Source organism: Coregonus lavaretus (genome assembly GCF_964263955.1).
Source record: "Coregonus lavaretus genome assembly, chromosome: 27".
Lineage (NCBI taxonomy): Eukaryota > Metazoa > Chordata > Actinopteri > Salmoniformes > Salmonidae > Coregonus > Coregonus lavaretus.
Window position 1 is genome coordinate 36,189,496 of NC_140014.1, and position 14,049 is coordinate 36,203,544.

Below are 14,049 nucleotides of genomic sequence, written 5' to 3' on the forward strand. Positions count from 1 at the left end.
TGATCATTAGGCCTATGTTATAATAATAATATAATATGCCATTTAGCAGACGCTTTTATCCAAAGCGACTTACAGTCATGCGTGCATACATTTTTTTTTGTGTGTATGGGTGGTCCCGGGGATCGAACCCACTACCTTGGCGTTACAAGCGCCGTGCTCTACCAGCTGAGCTACAGAGGACCACCATGTTCTTACAGCATGAATCTTTTCTAAGTAGCCTACCCCCTGTGGATAAGTCAGGTACCCCAGGGGTACTATTCGCACAAGTTGAGAACCACTGCACAGGATGACTGAAAAGAACACATGCTGTGTTCGAAATGGCAACCTTTCCCCTATTGGCCTTGGTGAAAAGTAGTGCACTACATAGGGAATAGGGTGCCATTTCAGACACAGCCACAGTCCCAGCTCTCATTACTTCAGAGACAGGGTTTATCATAGGGCAGCTTTTATATGCCAGCTACAGAAGAGAACAGGCCTTAGATGAGTGTTTCAATGGCTGGTTGAATGGGGATGGATCATAGAAAAGGAATAGATGTAGAGATGCTGTGTTCTCTATTTCCCATCTGTTAATTCTCTCTCTCTCTCTTTAGAACTAGTACTCTAGCATAAAGAACAAGACGGACATTGATCTATGTAGCTAACACAAACAGATGGGTTTCTTTTCAATAACGTAATTCATCATCACGAAGCCACTTTTTTTCACCACAATTATTGATGTCATGTCCTCGTGTATAATAACAGCAAAGAACACCTGCCATTTACCTTTTTCCCATATCATAACAAGTGATGTTCTTTCTTCTTTTAAATAGGAGTAGAAATGTGTATTTTGTTGTCCAATCGAGCATAGTGCTGTTCAATGTGTATCCTGTCCAGCGTTCTCTGTTTCAAAAGATTTCACATACATTTAATTAAGTAACACATTACTTCAAACTTCACACTACTTCAGACTTCACTTTAAATATGTTTTTAGTCTAGCACTGTCCAATCCAAATTACTGTTTCAATTTCCATGTGTTTATGCTCAGCCAGCCTGCTTAGTTCCAGTCAGTCATGATGGCTCCACAGTTTAACAGATGACAGTCCAATCCAGTGTTGAATGTGTTTCCAGTCAGCCATGATGGATCCACAGGGACCGGTAGCTCATGTTTCTGTTGCTAAACCTAATTAACAGCTTGATATAATTATTGGAGGAGTCTGCTGGTCCCACAGATCATATCTGTCTCTGTCTGATTGTATCTTCTCCCTAGGGCCTTATCAGGCGCACCAACCAACTACTTGAGCCCCAGATGCTCCCTATTACACTTGGCCTGTGTCCCAAATGGCACCCTATTCCCTACCTCAAAAGTAGTGCACTATATAGGGAATAGGGTGCCATTTGGGACACACACCGGGAGGATAGAGGAGGATAGGGGATTATTGGTCCCTGTTTGATCAGGTGTTTAGACAAGCCCAATTATTGGCTGTGTCCGAAATCTGTCTTGCCTACTACTTACTAAAACTCGTACTACACACTATTTAGAAAGTACTGTTTAGTAAAATCGAACGCTGGGAGTCAGGAAGCAGGTGCAGAAGGTGGGTTGAATAATAGTAAAAGGCAGATAACCAAAACAGGAGACGTGTACCGAAACGTGACAAAACCAAGACTGCCTGATGACTGAGGCTACTGAGGGCTAAATAAAGGGAGCGTAATCAAGGTGATGATGAGGTCCAGGTATGCGTAACGATATGGAGCAGGTGTGCGTAGTAATGGTTGCCAGGTGTGCGTAATGATGGTTGCCAGGACCGGTGGTTAGTAGACCGGCGACGTCGAGCGGGGTAGCAGGAGTAGACGTGACAGTCCAAATGGATCTAAGTCTAATGGCCACCTTATGGACACTGTAACTCGTTTTAATCTGACGTCTAGAATTTGAGGTAGGTTTGGGCAAAACATTGTCTGATGACCCTAATGCTAACAACCCTGTCAAAAATCTGGTATAATTATTATTGGTAACGGCTGGACGAATCATGACAACAGGTGGGGAGTGTGTTGTGTACCTCCAATCAAGTTTATTTGTGAATTTCCATCAACATTGGTGTCATATTGGCTTACATATGATGGTAGAGAGATTTTAATTTAATATTGAGCTTCAACCAATGCATACCATAGTTGTGCCAAACGGCACGACTATAATCATTCTACTCATGTTTGACATATGACAAGAAGTGGCAAGTGGAATGAGAGTGGAATAAGAGTGGAATGAAAGCACAAACAGGTCTGGTACCCAGGCTAACATTCTACATCACTGACCACCTAATGAGGTCAAGCTTTCCTTGTGGAAAGATTTCTCAAGCAGCATGATTAAGTAATTAACAGCTCACATAGGGCTTCACTACAGACTGTCCTCCTACGCCAGACAGTGTATCATTTACCATCTAAATACGTTTTTAGAGCGTTAGAATTTAGAGTTGTTATGTGCTCATCTAAAATGTATGAATATCTGAGGTGTAGCGCAGAATGCAAATCATCCCTGATGTAAACAGTTTAAGGAACGATGTTTGTGTAGAGAAGCTGTCTAGTTGGTTCTTCATTTGCATGGCCTGTTTATGTGGATGCCTCTAGAGGTGGAAATACTGTAGTATCATGATTAAATTAAATAAACTGGCTGGTGATTTTTAAAATCAAATAGCAAGGATGAGTTGTCACAGATGAGACTACACACACACACACACACACGTTTTCTTGTTCTAGTTTGTTGATGAAGAAAACGCCATATGCAATGGTAAGGACTGCTACTGTACATGTCACTGTACACGTCACTTCCTGTTGAAGGCGGAATGAGGGAGAGCTCGGTTTGTTGTTTTGAAATTCTATTGAAAGGTTTCTTAGTAGCTAGCTACCTTTTGAGTTTGGATCCTGCGATGTGGTTGGACTACTAGGACTGCTACTATCTGTCCAGTGATCCTGCCGACCAAAGCCAGGTCTGAGGAGCTGTTTGGCTTGAACGCAGCCTGCGACGCGGTTAGCCATTGTGGCTGGGACCGCGGATTGTTCCGGGCTTTTGGTTGTCTAGATCCCTGCTGTTTGTTGTTGTTTCCAATCTTCCCTGTGACCTGCCCTGTCTGGAACTGCAAGGAGTAACAGCGGCGTAACCTACATTGCTACCATGACAGTTCTCCCAGGGTCAGCTTGATGAGTTGAAACAAGAGAACGGCAAGATGACAGCAATCTGTAAGTCATTGAGAGAGGACATCAGTTCTGTATGTAAATCCATGATAACAATGAAATCAGATTATCTCGAAGGGACAATCAAGGCGGAACAACATGGTTGTGGACGGAATTGTAGAATCTCCACAAGACCTGGAAGGAGTCTGAGGACAAAGTGAGGGAAATGATCTCAGAGAAACTGAAGATGGACCACAGGAAGATTGAGGTGGAGTACACCCACAGAACTGGAAAACCCACTACCAGCCCAGGTGACAGGCCTAGGCCGATATTGGCCAAGTTCCTGAGGTTCAAGGACAAGGTAGTTGTTCTGGAAAGAGCCAAGAACTTGAGAGAAACATATATCTTCCACAACGAGGACTATCCAGAAGCTGTGCGCCAGAAGAGGAAAGAACTTATCCCAGCCAGAGCGCGTGGGGACATTGCATACATCCGCTATGACAGGCTCATTGTCCACCCTCCCTCCCAAAAGCCTGGAAGGGATGAGAGAGCCAAGCCTATGGGTTTGTATCTCTGATAAGCTACCCAGGAAAGGGCTGAAAATAGCCATATCTGAGACTCACTTAGTTAATAATTTGATGATACAGCAGTAGCAATACAAGGATATAACATCTATAGAAGAGACAGGAATGATTATGGGGGAGGTGTTGCTGTATATATTCAGACTCATATCCCTGTAATGCTTAGAGAAGATCTTATGTCAAGTGTTATTGAAGTGTTGTGGTTGCAGGTTCACTTGGCACATCTAAAGCCTTTTCTTTTTGGGTGTTGCTATAGGCCACCAAGTGCTAACCGTCAGTATCTAAATAATATGTGTGAAATGCTTGTGATGTAAACAGAAAGGTCTACTTTCTTGGGGATCTGAATATTGACTGGTTTTCATCAAGCTGTCAGCTCAAGAGGAAGCTTCTCACTGTAACCAGCGCCTGTAATCTGGTTCAGGTTATTAATCAACCTACTATGGTGTTTACAAACACTACAGGAACAAGATCATCCAAATGTACTGTATTGATCACATTTTTACTAATACTGTAGAACTTTGTTCTAAAACTGTATCCGTACACATTGGATGCAGTGATCACAATATAGTGGCTATATCCAGGAAAGCCAAAGTTCCGAAAGCTGGGCCTAAAATAGTGTATAAGAGATCATACAAAATATTTATGTGGATGATGTTAAAAATATTTGTTGGTCTGATGTGATTAATAAGGAACGTCCAGACGCTGCACTTGATGCATTTATAAAATTGCTTCTTCCAATTATTGATAAACATGCACTTGTTAAGAAACTGACTGTTAGAACTGTTAAGGCTCCATGGATTGATGAGGAATTGAAAAACGATATGGTTGAAAGAGATGGAGCAAAAGGACCAAATCCAGAACAAATGTAAGAAAGTGTACAGTATTATATAAAGGCATTATTGCATGGAACTCCCTTCCACCTCATATTGCTCAAATGAACAGCAAACCTGATTTCAAAAAACAGATAAAGCAACACCTCGCGGCACCAATGCCTCTCCCCTATTTGACCTAGATAGTTTGTGTGTATGTATTGATATGTAGGCTACGTGTGACATTTTTTAAATTGATGTAGTTCTGTCCTTGAGCTGTTCTTGTCTATTAATGTTCTGTATTATGTCATGTTTCATGTTTTGTGTGAACCCCAGGAAGAGTAGCTGCTTCTTTCGCAACAGCTAATGGGGATCCTAATAAAATACCAAATACCAATACCTCAGTGCTCTGCTCTGTACCGCCACAGCCTCTCGCTGGCCCCAATGTGTTCTGTCATTTTAATTAAACTGTTGATTTAAAGCCTCAGCTTAAGAGCCGTCGTGCGTGCATGCTTTCATTTGTGGCTGTGTGTTGCCTTATTATGTTTGCATGTCTGAGTGCCATTGCTTTAAATCAAATCAAATTGTATTTGTCACATGCTTTGTAAACAACAGGTGTAGACTAACAGTGAAATGCTTACTTACGGGCCCTTCCCAACAATGCAGAGAGAAGAATAGAGGAATAATAGAAAAATAATAACACAAGGAATAAATACACAATGAGTAACGACAACTTGGCTATCTATATACACGGTGTACCAGTACCGAGTCGATGTGCAGGGGTACGAGGTAATTTAGGTATATACTGTATGTACATATAGGTAGTGATAAAGTGACTAGGCAACAGGATAGATAATAAACAGTAGCAGCAGTGTATGTGAGTCAAAAGAGTTAGTGCAAAACGGCTCAATGCAGATAGTCTGGGTAGTTTTGGTTAACTAATTAACGAACAATTTAGCAGTCTTATGGCTTGGGGGTAGAAGCTGTTCAGGGTCCTGTTGGTTCCAGACTTGGTGCATCGGTACCGCTTGCTGTGCGGTAGCAGAGAGAACAGTCTATGACTTGGGTATCTGGAGTTTGACCATTTTTAGGGCCTTCCTCTGACACCGCCTGGTATAGAGGTCCTGGATGGCAGGGAGCTCGGCCCCAATTATGTACTGGACCATACGTACTACCCTCTGTAGCGCCTTGCGGTCGGATGCCAAGCAGTTGCCATACCAAGCGGTGATGCAGCCAGTCAAGATGCTCTCAATGGTGCAGCTGAAGTACTTTTTGAGGATCTGAGGGCCCATGCCAAATCTTTTTAGCTTCCTGAGCATTGTCGTGCCTTCTTCACGACTGTGTTGGTGTGTGTGGACCATGATAATTCCTTAGTGATGTGGACACCGAGGAACATGAAGCTCTCGACCCGCTCCACTACAGCCCCGTCATTTCCTGTAGTCCACAATCAGCTCCTTTGTCTGGCTGACGTTAAGGGAGAGGTTGTTGTCCTGGCACCACACTGCCAGGTCACTGACCTCCTCCCTATGGGCTGTCTCATCATTGTCTGTGATCAGGCCAACCACTGTCGTGTCGTTAGCAAACTTAATAATGGTGTTGGAGTCGTGCACGGCTACACAGTTGTGGGTGAACAGGGAGTATAGGAGGGGACTAAGCACGCAACCCTGAGGGGCCCCTGTGTTGAGGGTCAGTGTGGCGGATGTGTTGTTGCCTACCCTCACCACCCAGGGGCGGCCCGTCAGGCAGTCCAGGATCCAGTTGCAGAGGTGTTGATGTGAGCCATGACCAGCCTTTCAAAGCATTTCATGGCTACAGATGTGAGTGCTACGGGGTGATAGTCATTTAGACAGGTTACCTTGGCGTTCTGGGGCACAAAGACTATGGTGGTCTGCTTGAAACATGTAGGTATTACAGACTGGTTCAGGGAGAGGTTTAAAATGTCAGTAAAGAAACTTGTCAGCGCATGTTCTGAGTATGCTTCCTGATAATCCATCTGGCCCTGCGGCCTTGTGAATGTTAACCTGTTTAATAATAATAATATGCCATTTAGCAGACGCTTTTATCCAAAGCGACTTACAGTCATGTGTGCATACATTTTTACGTATGGGTGGTCCCGGGGATCAAACCCACTACCCTGGCATTACAAGTGCCATGCTCTACCAATTGAGCTACAGAGGACCATGTTTAAAAGTCTTACTCTATCTTATTCCTGAATTGACACTTTGCCTGTTTGATGGCTTGTCCGATGTAGTAGCAGGATTTCTTATAATCGTCCAGATTGGTGTCCCGCTCCTTGAAAGCGGCAGCTTTAGCCTTTATCTCAGTGTGGATGTTTATTTTTTAGTATTTATTTTATTTTATTTTTTTGATATATATATATACTTTTTTTTGTTTCCATTTTTTTTTAGGGGGTAGATCAGCTTTAATATTGCAGATAAATTGTAACTTCCATAATTGTCTGCATCACTTCCAATCCCCATATGTTTTTTCCCGCAAATATATATATATACACTACCGTTCAAAAGTTTGGGGTCCTTGTTTTCGAAAGAAAATCATTTTTTTGTCCATTAAAACAACATCAAATTGATCAGAAATACAGTGTAGACATTGTTAATGTTGTAAATGGCTATTGTAGCTGGAAACGGCTGATTTTTTATGGAATATCTACATAGGCGTACAGAGGCCCATTATCAGCAACCATCAGTCCTGTGTTCCAATGGCATGTTGTGTTTGCTAATCCAAGTTTATAATTTTAAAAGGCTAATTGATCATTAGAAAGCCCTTTTGCAATTATGTTAGCACAGCTGAAAACTGTTGTGCTGATTAAAGAAGCAATAAAACTGGCATTCTTGAGACTACATTTTACATTACAGTCATTTAGCAGACGCTCTTATCCAGAGCGACTTACAGTTAGAGAGTGCATACATAATATTTTTTATTTTTCATACTGGCCCCCCGTGGGAATCGAACCCACAACCCTGGCTTTGCAAACGCCATGCTCTACCAACTGAGCTACATCCCTGCCGGCCATTCCCTCCCCTACCCTGGACGACGCTTGGCCAATTGTGCGCCGCCCCATGGGTCTCCCGGTCACGGCCAGCTACGACAGAGCCTGGATTCGAACCAGGATCTCTAGTGGCACAGCTGTGGCCTTAGACCACTGCGCCACTCGGGAGCATCAGCAATTGGAGTATCTGGAGCATCAGCAATTGTGGTTATGATTACAGGCTCAAAATGGCCAGAAAAAAATAACTTTCTTCTGAAACTCGTCAGTTTATTCTTGTTCTGAGAAATGAAGGCTATTCCATGCGAGAAATTGCCAAGAAACTGAAGATCTCGTACAACGCTGTGTACTACTCCCTTCACAGAACAGCGCAAACTGGCTCTAACCAGAATAGAAAGAGGAGTGGGAGGCCCCGGTGCACAACTGAGCAAGAGGACAAATACATTAGAGTGTCTAGTTTGAGAAACAGACGCCTTACAGGTCCTCGACTGGCAGCTTCATTAAATAGTACCCGCAAAACACTAGTCTCAATGTCAACAGTGAAGAGGCGACTCTGGGATGCTAACCTTCTGGGCAGAGTTGCAAAGAAAAAGCCATATCTCAGACTGCACATCTTAATCTTTTATTTTTATTGGCCAGTCTGCTATAGGCTTTTTCTTTGCAACTCTGCCTAGAAGGTCAGCATCCCGGAGTCGCCTCTTCATGTTTTTCTTTATTTTTACTATTTTTTACATTGTAAAATAATAGTGAAGACATCAAAACTATGAAATAACACATATGGAATCATGTAGTAACCAAAAAACTAATCAAAATATATTTTCTATTTGAGATTCTTCAAAGTAGCCACCCTTTGCCTTGATGACAGCTTTGCACACTCTTGGCATTCTCTCAACGAGCTTCATGAGGTAGTCACCTGGAATACATTTCAAATAATAGATGTGCCTTGTTAAAAGTTAATTTGTGGAATTTCTTTCCTTCTTAATGTGTTTGAGCCAATCAGTTGTGTTGTGACAAGGTAGGGGGGTATACAGAAGATAGCCCTATTTGGTAAAAGACCAAGCCTATATTATGGCAAGAACAGATCAAATAAGCGAAGAGAAATGACAGTCAATATGGAAAATTTCAAGAACTTTGAACGTTTCTTCAAGTGCAGTCACAAAAACCATGAAGCGCTATGATGAAACTGGCTCTCATGAAGACCACCACAGGAATGGAAGACCCAGAGTTACCTCTGCTGCAGAGGATAAGTTCGTTAAAGTTACCAGCCTCTGAAAAGCAGCCCAAATATATGCTTCACAGAGTTCATGTCACAGACACATCTCAACATCAACTGTTCAGAGGATACTGTGTGAATCAGGCCTTGATGGTTGAATTGCTGCAAAGAAACCATTACTAAAGGACACCATTAAGAAGAAGAAGATAACTACTTGGGCCAAGAAACATGAGCAATGGACATTAGACCGGTGGACATTTCTCCTTAGGGCTGGTGTCCAAATTTGAGATTTTTGGTTCCAACCGCTGTGTCTTTGTGTGACGCGGTGTGGATGAACGGATGATCTCTGCATGTGTAGTTCCCACCGTAAAGCATGGAGGAGGAGGTGTTATGGTGTAGGGGTGCTTTGCTGTGATTTATTTAGAATTCAAGGAACACTTAACCAGCATGGCTACCACAGCATTCTGCAGCGATACGCCATCCCATCTGGTTTGGGCTTAGTGGGACTATCATTTGTTTTTCAACAGGACAATGACCCAACACCTCCAGGCTGTGTAAGGGCTATTTGACCAAGAAGGAGAGTGATGGAGTGCTGCATCAGATGACCTGGCCTCCACAATCCCCTGACCTCAACCCAATTGAGATGGTTTGGGATGAGTCGGACGGCAGAGTGAAGGAAAAGCAGCCAACAAGTGCTCAGCATATGTGGGAACTCCTTCAAGACTGTTGGAAAAGCCTTCCAGGGGAAGCTGGTTGAGAGAATGCCAAGAGTGTGCAAAGCTGTCATCAAGGCAAAGGGTGGCTATTTGAAGAATCTCAAATATAAAATATATTTCGATTTGTTTAACACTTTTTGGGTTACTACTTGATTCCATATGTGTTATTTCATAGTTTTGATGTCTTCACTATTATTCTACAATGTAGAAAATAGTAAAAATAATGAAAAACCGTTGAATGAGTAGGTATGTCCAAACTTTTGACTGGTACTGTATCTATTCAAATATCTTGCATATCTTAATTTCCATCATTATCAATTAATATGTGTAGTAATGTCGGCAGTTCATGCGAAGGATTGTTAACTATAATCCGGATTGCCAATGCATTACATTACATTTTTGTCAAGCAATTACTATTTTAGCAAACAATTATTGTGGTTCATCCTATATTCTCCCTAACATCCTTACCCTCTTGCAACAGATGTGGGATACATACACACACACACACACACACACACACACACACACACACACACACACACACACACACACACACTTACACACTCAACCCCTTTCCTCCACAATCAATCATAAGCTCAGATGCTCAATGGTTGTTACATCCCAGAGCCCAACTCAAGAAAGGACCTGATTTATGAATGCATATACAGTTACAGCTGTTTGAGAAAGCATGCAAGATTGAGGAAAAATTGTCAAATATTTGAGATTTGATTCACCTATATCAAGTCCTAGGTGATGGAGATCAGATCCACCCCCTTCCCCTGAAACACACACACTCTGGTCCTCCATTGTAACCATTTTCCCAAGCACCTCCATGCAGTAATATGGCCCTTCTCTGATTGTCCGAGTGTGACCCCCTCCCCATGGGTTACTGCAGCCAGTGTTGCCAGCACTGCCACTACCTGGGTGGGGGTACCCCACCGGAATCCCCACCGGCTAGGTACAAGTTCGTCAAGGTTCTCATTAGCAGCTTTGAGAATGTCCTTGTATATTATGCTCTCCAATCAGGGGGCTCTGGCTTTGTAGGACCAACCCTGCCAGGCAGGCTCAAGAATCTTGAGGGGGCGGTGCTGCTCTAGTAGGTCTCTGACCGCATTTATCTTTCTGTTTTGGCTGCATATAGGCAACTTACAGCAGGGCCATAAAACAGATGGGGACTTCTCTTTGGTGTATGGGTCGCTCAGGTGGGTGTCTAGGATATAGGTTTGGGGACCGTTCCATCATGATTGGACAATAAAAAATTAATTAGATGTATACTTTATTTTAAAATGTATATCCCTCATCTGCACAAAATTGAAAGCTCTCTCTCACAACCCCTACTCACAGACACACATTGGTTCTGGAATATGTAACCATTTCCTTTCTCACTCACTTAACGCCACACTTTTCCAAACACAAAAACGCACACCACATCTTCCATCACAATACATCCACACATACCCACATACTGTGCCTTCTATGTCTTCTGTTTGCTATGTTTTTATCTCCACTATGTTGATTGAGTACTTTTGTGTTCTAATTAGTTATATTTGAAGATTTATTATTTCACTAGTTATCCTTTCTTGTAATGCCGTCTTATCCCTTTATAAAATACTATAAATACTATAAATGTGTTTTATTAGTACAATCCCTACCATTAGAACTTTCAGAATAGCCATGGAGTAGTCTTTGTGTCGCGGAACATTTGGTTGTCAATATACAGTTTATCGACTACGAGAGCAACACGCTTCCCTTTTAATCTATTTACCTTGAAGATTGGGTACAGAACTTTGCGCCGTTCTGCAATCTCCCTCGGGAACTGATCATTCATGCCTATTTTCATGTCAGCAAGTCTTTCACCTAGGCTTTTAACCATTACTTGATCCTTAAAGAAAGCAAATTTGGCAACGATTGGACGCTCATATCTCTGTCCTCTTTGTCTGAAATGTTTGAGTTGGATTTTATCGACAGCCTCGAGTGGGATTTGAAGCGCCGTAAGAAAGAAGTCCTTCACTATTTTTTCGGGAACCTCTCCTTCTTTTTCTTGGAGACCCGTAAGTACTAGATTTTCTCTCATCGATCTAGTCTGTATGTCTAGTAAGGCTTCTCTCAGAAAGTTGTTCTCCTTTTTAAGTTAATTAATTTCCGTTTCTATCTTAGTGACTGTCTCTTTTAGCTTTTTTGTATCTTTCTCCATTATCACAGGTTTTTCGTCAATCATTTCATGGCTCGCCTTCTACTCCTTTAAATCCTTAGTGACTAATTCTAGTATGCCCAGTTTGTCATTTATCGACTTCAACAGATCGCTTTCCACACTTACCTGTCCAAGTGGTGAAAAGCATAAATAATCTGTTTCCATCGAGGAGTCGCGGTTTCTCTTGGAGATTGACTCTCCTCGTTTATCCTCCGTCATGTTTGAGTGTTGCTCGTTGTTGTAATATTTGTCGATACATTTCTCTAGCCTTATGATTTGTTTTGTGTTATTATCCAGATTTAATGTTATTACCCACGAGTATATGAAGTGCTAATATCTAGTCTAACTTACTGATATTGAATATTGCGTTTTTATCTTGAGGTGATTCACACCGCTGTGTGTTCAATACGCTGTCTTGTCACGTGACCACAGTCTTGCAGTCTCTCAGTGTGGATGTTGCTTGTAATCCTTCTGGTTGGCATATGTACGTATCCACTGTGGGGATGACGTCGTCGATGCACTTATTAATGAAGCCGGTGACTGATGTGGTAAACTCCTCAATGTTATCGGATGAATCCCGGAACATTTTCCAGTCTGTGCTAGCAAAACAGTCCTGTAGCTTAGCATCCGCTTCATCGGACCGCTTCCTTATTGAGCGCGTCACTGGTACTTCCAGTTTGAGTTTTGGATTGTAAGCAGGAATCAGGAGGATAGAGTTATGGTCAGATTTGCCAAAGTGAGGGCAAGGGAGAGCTTTGTATGTGTTTCAGGGTGTAGAGTAAAGGTGATCTAGAGTTTTGTCTCCTCTAGTTGCACAGGTGACTTGCCGGTAAAAATGAGGCAAAACGGATTTCAGTTTCCCTGCATTAAAATCCCTGGCCACTAGGAGCGCTGCCTCTAGATGTGCATTTTCCTGTTTGCTTATGGCTCTAAACAGCTCGTTGAGTGCGGTCTTAGTGCCAGCATCGGTTTGTGGTGGTAAACAGACAGCTACGGAAAATATAGATTAAAACTATTTGGGTAAATAGTATGGTCTGCAGCTTATCATTAGGTATTCTAACTCAGGCGAGCAAAAACTAGAGACTTCCTTAACATTAGAGATCGCGCACCAGCTGTTGTTGAGAAATATACACACCCCTCCCCCTTAACCTTACCCAAGGCTGACAGTCTTGACGATGCATAGAAAAAACAGCCAGATGTATATTATCCATGTCCTTGTTCAGCAATGACTCCGCGAAACTTAGGATATTACAGTTCTTCAGGTCCCGTTGATAGAATAGTCTAGAACTGAGCTTTTCCACTTTGTATTCTAGTGATTGTACATTCACCAATAGAATGGAGGGTAGAGGCGGTTTATTTACTTTCCGACATCAGGATGCCCGCTCATTTGCCTCTCTTGCGCCGTCTCTTCCTCTTTCGAGTCCCGGGGATTAGGGCCTGGTGCGGAATGAGCAGTATATCCAGAGATGCCTACTCGTTGAAGTAGAAATGTTCATAAGCTGTTTTCGGTCATAGGAAATGATGGCGGAAACATTATGTACAAAAAAAGTTAAGAAAAGCACACACAAAATAGCAGAATTGGTCAGGAGCCCATAACACGGCTGCTATCCACTGCAGCACCATCTCCTCCAAATGTGAGTTTGTCTCTATATCTGCTTCAATGTGTGATAAATAAACCAGCAGCCGTATTACCCCGGACGCCAATTTCAGAGCCAGCCGAAAGTTGTTTTCCACATTATATTAAAAAGGCAATTTCGTGATGAAATATGTGTTCATGCATCAAACAAGCTTTATTGGAATGCTTATGAAACAAAGTCAATAGCAGGAAAACAGACTTTCAGCTACAAGCAAATTAATGGGTGGTTTTCATTCAGGTAATGCTGTTCAGCATGGTTTGGGATCAATTCCATTTCAATTCCAATTAATTAGTATTTCAGCATGATCACTTTGCTCGCATCTACACGCTCTCCTCCTCTCACCTTTTCCCTTCGCTTCTGGACTTCAATGCACAACACAACAGCTGTCTGTGAACAGGCGAAAAAACCTTTCCAAGCCAAACTTTCATACCATAACCGCTAACCGCTACACACAGCCTACATCGTTGTCACCATATTAGCTAACGTCTTAGTCAACATAGCTACTAGAACTAACGCATTAGTAAACCCACTACAATCATGCAGTACAGTGTACAGCAAACAGTTTAGCAGTTACACTGGCAGACCCAGGTGGCAATACATTTATAAAACCAAAAGCTTACTTTGACTTGGAAGAGTTCCAGTGTTGGATAGCCATAGCCAGCTAGCTAACATAGCATCCCTCTCTGTTTGAGCTGGGTGTTGGAGTAGGCTAAACTACAGTATATTATTAAATCAGAATAAATATTATCCTCACATG